Raw genomic sequence first — 7,433 nt, 5'->3', positions numbered from 1 at the left:
AATCATTGATTGGCTCCTTCTGCACGCACCCTCCTGGGGATCGAGCCTGAAATGAGGGCATGTACCCTGACCAGGAATCGAACTGTGACCTCCTGGTTCATGGGTTGATGCTCAACCACCGAGACACCAGCTGGACATTAGCTTAATGTTTTTATTTTAATTTCTCTTGGGTATGTACCTAGGAATGCTGGGTCGTATGGCAACTTTCTCACCACAGTGGAAAACTGCACTATTTTATTTTTTATATTCCTGTTAGCAAGACATGAGGGTTTGGATCTCTCCGTATCCTCTCCAATACTTAGTGTCTGTCATTTTGCTACTAGCCATCCTTGTGGGTGTGAAGTGGTATCTCACTGTGGTTTTGATTTGCATTTCCCTAATGACTAATGATATTGAGCATCTTTTCATCTGCTTATTGGCTATTTGTATATCTTTGGAGAAATGTCTATTCAACCCACTGTGTATATTTTAATTGGACTGTCTTTTTTTATTGTTAGGTTTGTGTTATGTATTCTGGATACTATATCAGAAAATAATTGAAAATATTTTCTCCTGTGGGTTGCCTTTTCACTTTTTTTAAAAAAAAATCTTTTTCACTTTAATTTTTTAAAAATCCTTTTCACTTTTTTAAAAAAATCCTCACTCGAGGATATTTTTTCTACTGATTTTCAGAGAGAGTTGAAAGGAGGGAGGGAGAGAGAGAAATAGAGAGAGAAGGAGAGATAGAGGGAAACATTGACATTAAGAGAGACACATGGATTGGTTGCCTCTTGCATGAGCCCCAGTTGGGGCTCAGGGGATCGAACCTGTAACCTGGGTACGTGCCTTTGACTGGGAATCAAACCTGTGACCCTTCAATCCTTCTAACCATTGAGCAACTGTCCAGGGCTCACTTTATTATTCTTACCTGGGAATGGAACCCACCACCTTCTGGTGCATAGGACAATGCTCTAACTTAACTGAGCCACACTGGCCAGGGGCCTTTTCACTTCCTAATGTCCTTTGACAAAAATTTTTTAATTTCTGTGATCTCAATTCTCTAAGGTTGCTTGTTTTCTAGGTCATATGGTCATTTCTAAGAAACCATTGCATAATCCAAGTTTACAAAGTACATGTGAATCTATGTTGTCTCTTACAAATTCATAATTGATCTCTTACATTTAGATTTTTTAAAATCTATTTTGAGTTAATTTTTGTAATGTTTTTATAACATTTTATAGTCTGTGAGGTAGGGTTCTGGGCTCATTATTTTGCATGTGGATATCCAGTTGTCCTATATAACATTCATCAAATGATAAAATTATAGCTATGGAGAACAGATTAGTGGTTGCCAGGGGTTCAGGAGCTGGTGAGGTAGGAGGGAAATGGGTGTGCATATACAAGGGCAACATGAGGCATCCTTGTGATGGAAATATTTTATATCTTGACTTTTATCAGTGTTCTGGTTGTGATATTGCACCATAGTTTTGCAAGATGTTACCAACTGGGGCAAACTGGATGAAGGTAACGGGCTCTCTATTTTTTCTTATAAGTACATGTGAATCTACAATGATCTCAAAGTAAAAGTTTAATTAGAAAAGCAGTACAGTTTGCTTTGGGAGATTTTGAGAATACAGGAAAGTACTCAAATCCCCCACCCTGAGCTAACCTCTGTCACTGACCTGGAGGAAGGAGGGACAGATTCCCACAGGAAAAGACTCTGGGATATGTGAATGGGGTGTCCATTTTAGAGACTGAAGAAGTCTAGTTGAGAGGACTGGTTGCTGCAGACAGGCAGGACAAAGACAGCTCAGTCACGGCCCAGTGGCTGGCCCTGCGCGAAGGGTGGGCACATCCTTCCCTCTAAGCTGGCTGTGGCGGTGGGCCTCCAGGCTCCCTGAGGGAGGCACAGCTGCCTTCTCCTGGGTGCATCTTCAGGGTCCCAAGGGCTACATAAACATCAGGCATTCAGTCAGCAAACCATGTTGCTTATTATGTGCCAGGCATTGGGAGGAGAGAGTAAGATGTGCCTGAACCCCAAGTTGCTCTCAGGCAGATAGTGGTGTTAAGAGTGAAGTACACGTGAGCATGGGGGTGGGAGAGCAGGGGACATTGTCCATGTCACATCCTGCTCACATGCCCGTGATGCCCAAGGACCATCGGTCTCTGACTGGAGTCATCTCTGGCTGCAGGAGTCTGTGCAGGAACAGCGTGGATGTGTTGGGGAGTGACACCCCAGGGAGCAGCCCTCAACCAGTGATGGGGGGAGATGTGGATAAACAGCCTCTTCCCCCTCTGAGCTGTGTTCTGTACTGTCTCCTGAGGGTCCCAGCAGGCTGAGCCCTAACTCACACAGGGGTCACCTTCTTGGAAATGTCCTTTGCCCTGGCTCCTTTCCTTCCCTGTCTTCCTTCCGCACTTCCTCACAAGGCTTCCTGGATTACCTCTCAATAAAACACTCAATCCTTGCCTCAGGCTCTGTGCTCTGTTTGGAACCTCAGATAAGGCAAGGCATGCCAACTGGGTCTTGAGGGCCAGGGAAGGTTCCTGGGGGCGGGCCATCTGAGCTGAGACTTGAAGATGAGTCTGGTTATCCCAGCAACAAAGGATGAGGACAAAATGTCTGGGCAGAGGCACACAGTGTGAAGGCCTCCAGGGGTAGTCTGGGGTGTGCAACCCACATAGGAAGCTCATGCTTGGGAGGAGACAGCGATAGAAGATGGAGCAGGGCCAGACAGTGGGGGCTTTTAAGATCACAAGTGCATCAGACTTGCATTTGGGAAAAGGCACTATGGCTGAACCAAGCTGAATGGAATGGAGGGTGAGAGTGTCGCGGAGACCCCTTGGAGGCTGGGGCAGAAAACCTGGCAGGCCACGGTGATGTGAGGGAGGACAGTGCCCGACTCAGTGGTGGCAGCCATGGTTTTCTCCCAGGTATGGAGGAGTATTTGGCCCCGTCACTGTGAAATCTGTCCAGAGGTGCTCCAGTGGAGTGACAGCCACCTGTCCTTAATGCAGGGACAACTTGGCTGCAGTGGCCCATGCTGGGCATGCTGTGTGGTCACCAGACCTGAGCCCAGGCACTCCTTGCCTGCGTGAGTTTTCTTGAAGACGCCCTGAGGAGCCACGAGAGAGCATTGCCTGAAAGTCTTGGCCTGGCATCGTCCCAGAGAAGCCAGAGGTCAGGACTGGAAGCTGCTCCATCGCCTTCTGGGGCTGCTGATTGCTGTCTCTGCCAGAGGCCCTGGAGTGTGCGACCTCTGGGCAGAACGTGTCCCAAATAGTCTGAGGGGTTTGGGGAAAGATGTTCCTGTATCTGGGGCACCTCAGGCTCAAGTCAGGGAACACAGGGAAACACCTCCCACCCCTCCCTCTTCTCCACTTCCCTTTTCCATCTCTCTGTCCCGTAAAATTTACTGAGCAGTTGCCGTGCAGTACAGCTCCATCAGGAGAACACTCCGTGATGGCGTGTTCTAGACTGCACCTTTCCGGACAGGAGCCACAAGCCACATGTGGCCACTGAGCACTTGAAGTGTGGCCACTGCAAGTGAGGTTTTGAATTTTTAAAAAATAAGTTTTTATTGATTTTAGAGAGGGGGGAAGGGAGAGGGATAGAGAGATAGAAACATCGAAGAGAGAAACATCGATCTGCTGTGTCCTGCAGGACCCCTACTGGGGATTGAGCCCACAACCCAGACATGTGCTCTGACCAGGAACCAAACTGGTGACCTCTTGGTTCATAGATTAATGCTCAACCACTGAGCCACCAGCCAGGCCTGAGGTGTTTTTTTTTTTTAAATCCTCACCCAAGGATATGTTTATTGATGAGAGAGAGAGAGAGAGAGAGAGAGAGAGAGAGAGAGAGAGAGAGAGAGAGACATTGATGTGAGGGAGAAACATTGACAGTTGCACATGTCCCGACTAGGGATTGAACCCTCAACCCAGGTATGTGCCCTGCCTGGGAATTGAACCTGCAACCCTCTTGATGTACGGGATGACTTTCCAACCAACTGAGCCGCCCGGCCAGGGCTGAGGTTCTGAATTTTAATATTTGTTCACTTCAGTTCAACTTGGAACAGCCATGTGTGCTTAGGGACTAGCACATTGGACAGCACAGGCCGTAGCCCAGTGGCTGCTGCCCTCCACCGTCTTCCCTGCCAGCTGACGTGACAGCACCATGGGATCCTCCCAGGCTTCCAGAATGTTCCCTGATCCTGGTTACAGCATTTTCTTTAGAAATGTCGATCAGCTTCTTGCCGTTCAAGCCTTTTTAGTGTGAGAGAGAGGGCAGTGGGTTCCCTGGCTGCCTCGTCTCCTCCTTGAGCTCTCTGGTTCCCAGGTATGCTGAAGGCTCACGACAGCTCACCAGGTGGGGCAGCCACTCATCCCAGTACAGTGTGGAGGCCCAGGCCCCAAGAGGGTGGCAACTGCTGCCCTCCCTCCCCACAGAGCCAGCCTGCTCCCAGGACCTCAGGGACTGGAGGCCGCTCCATCCGGCCTGGCCTTTCCTCAGAGAAACTGTCTCTTTTTTTCTGAGAAGCCTGCCTGTTGCCTGCTCAGGGACAAGGACAGCGCACCACTGGAGGAAACCATCCTTTGAAAAGATGATGCTGGAGAATGTGGCCAAGCCACTGCCACAGCGAAAGCAGCCTCATCAAACCCAGATAACTGAGAAGCACCTCAACATTCATTGAGGGGCACATCTCTCCACCCAGCCGGCCATCCCCTCCTTGTCCCAGTCAGGGGCCTGGCCCAGACCTCTGCCCCAGAGTGGTGAGGAGTGACGAGGGACAGGACGACAGGCTCTCCAGTGCTGCAGGGACACCTCTTAGGGGCAGGTCTTGGGAGGCTGCCTGGTAGTTGAAACAACAAAAGCCTGCAGCGGGCAGGGAGAATGTTCTGGGTAGAGGGAAGGACAGGATCCTTTTGGGGCCAATGGTGGTTTAAAATGTCAGGCGTTTGCTCTGACTGGTGTTGTTCAGTGGTTAGAGTGTCGGCCCACACACTGAAGGGTTGCAGGTTCGATCTTTAGCCCCGGTTGGGGCATCTGTGGGAGGTAATGAATCTCTCTCCCTCTCTCTCTCAATCTGCCCCCCGCCCCCCCCACTTCCTCCCTTCCACTCTTTAAAAAGTCAATGGAAAAATATCCTTGGGTGAGGATTAACCACAACAACAAAAGTTAGGCTTTTAAAAGTGCAGATGAAAACAGAAACACCAATCAGAAAGGATATATGCACCCCTATGTTCATAGCAGCACAATTCACCATAGCTAAAATCTGGAAACAGCCTAAGTACCCATTAGCAGATGAATGGATTAGAAAACTGTGGTACATCTACACGATGGAATACTATGCTGCTGTAAAAAAGAAGGAACTCCTACCATTTGCAACGGCATGGATGGAACTGGAAAGCATTATGCTAAGTGAAATAAGCCAGTCAATGAAGGAAAAATACCACATGATCTCACTCATTCATGGATAATAGATACCATTATAAACTTTTGAACAGTAATAGATACAGAGGCAGAGCTGCCTCAAACAGATTGTCAAACTGCAGCAGGAAGGCCCGGGAAAGTTGGGGGGCAGGAGGGAGGGGGGTAAGAGATCAACCGAAGGACTTATATGCATGCATATATGCATAACCAATGGACATGGGACGCTGGGGGGTGGGGGAGGCCAGGGGATAGTCAAGGGCGGGGGGGGGGGGGAAGACACATATGTAATACCCTTTGTAATACTTTAAGCAATTAAAAAAAAAATTAAAAAAAAATTTTTTTTCAAAAAAATAAAAATAAAAATAAAAGTGCAGATGAAGGGCCCCAAACTACTGATCATAATTGTCTTCCCAGGACAGGAAAGGGTCCTGTGAGAGCCAGAGAATCTCTTTCAACCTCTTGTCAGGGAGATTCCCTAAATTCACCTTCCAGAAAAAGTCCTTCGCAGCCAATTGAGAGTTGGCCCCTTTGCTGCAGACTCGTTTCCCTAGGCTTCCAGAACAACGGTCGGCCTCTTCCTGCCAGAGTGATTCCTGTGTTTGAGGAGCCTCTCTTAGCTCTGGGATGAAGCAGACCCCACTGTTTCGGGAGCAGGGTGACTGGCTTTCCTATCAAGTGAGTGCTTGGCTCATCCTCAGTCCTGAAAACCCGGCCACACTGTCAGCTCAGCCCGCCAACTGCTGCACGGAGCGGCGGCGAGCGAGCCCTCTGCCCAAGTGATGAGCCGGAGATCACAGGGGTTACTTGACAGCAACCAGCTCCCCACAGCCTGAATGGAAAACCGTCTCGGAGCTCTCAGTAGCCACCGAATCTACCAAGATTCCAGGCTCAAACAGGCTCCCCGTGCTTCTGCTCCATCCACACGGGCCAAGGAGGCAGACCGTGCCCAGACTTGGGAAACACACAGATTGGAGAACGAGCATCCAAACTATGAAGGGCTACGACCATCAGGTTCCTGTAGTGACAAGTGTTTCTGGTTGAGAGTTTTCCCCACCACAGAACTCCATGATTGATCTACTTGGTTATTCATTCCTTGTTCAACAGCCCTCTTCCCCACTCAGGGGTCAGAGATGAGGACTTGGACATCTTTTGGGGTCATCCTGCTGACCTCAGCTCCCTTGAAGTAGCCTCCCCGAAGTCTTGACGAGCACATTCACTGGTACAAATCTTCTGAAAGGCTCTTACGCTCTAAGCCAGAGCCCTGTCACCTTCTGCTACCCACAGCTCCTCTGCCTGCTCCAACTTGATGATCATATGGGGTTTGGTGCTGTGGTGCCCTGTGGGGAGCCTGGAAGTGCAGATGTTATGTTGGGTCTTCATGCCCCGGCTTTATACTGGGTTCCACACTAAGGACGATAAAAGAGCAAACGCTGGGAAGACGATTAGCCGTCTCTGCCAAGTTTAATCTTGGGAACAGCCCCACAAGACAGCCATTTCACCTGCCCATTTCAAAGATGGGGAAACGGAGCCTCAGAGAAGTTGTGTAACTTGCCATACTTTTGAATGCCTGAAAACGAAGGGATTCTGTGGGCATGGGAAGCAGGTAAGTTACCGAGAATGCAAGGGCCACAGGCATGACTGGTTAGCACAGAACGTCCCACACATGGAAATCACCTGTAGAACCACAACGGAGCTTGTCTACAGGTGCTGGCGGGAGAGTGCTGCCTGGGTCCTGGATGGAGTGACGTGGGGCATCTGAGGCATAGGGGTACTGTCGGCCACTCGCAAAGGTCTGGGAGGACCGTTCCTATGAATGTAATGTTTTACTAACTTACCTGGGCAACTGTGGCATGGGAAGTCACCTTCTGCTGCCCACGGCCCTTCTGCCTGCTCCAAATTGACGATCACATTGGGTTTTGTGCTGTCGTGCCCTCTGCGTGAGAAATGGAGCGGGGCTTGGGCCAGCTGCTCGGTTTCCACATCTCTGGGTAGAAGGTGTGGCTTTAGAGGCTGTTTCATA

This window comes from Myotis nattereri (assembly GCF_964212035.1).
Source record: "Myotis nattereri genome assembly, chromosome: 15".
Taxonomy (NCBI): domain Eukaryota; kingdom Metazoa; phylum Chordata; class Mammalia; order Chiroptera; family Vespertilionidae; genus Myotis; species Myotis nattereri.
This window is presented reverse-complemented; position numbering follows the sequence as displayed.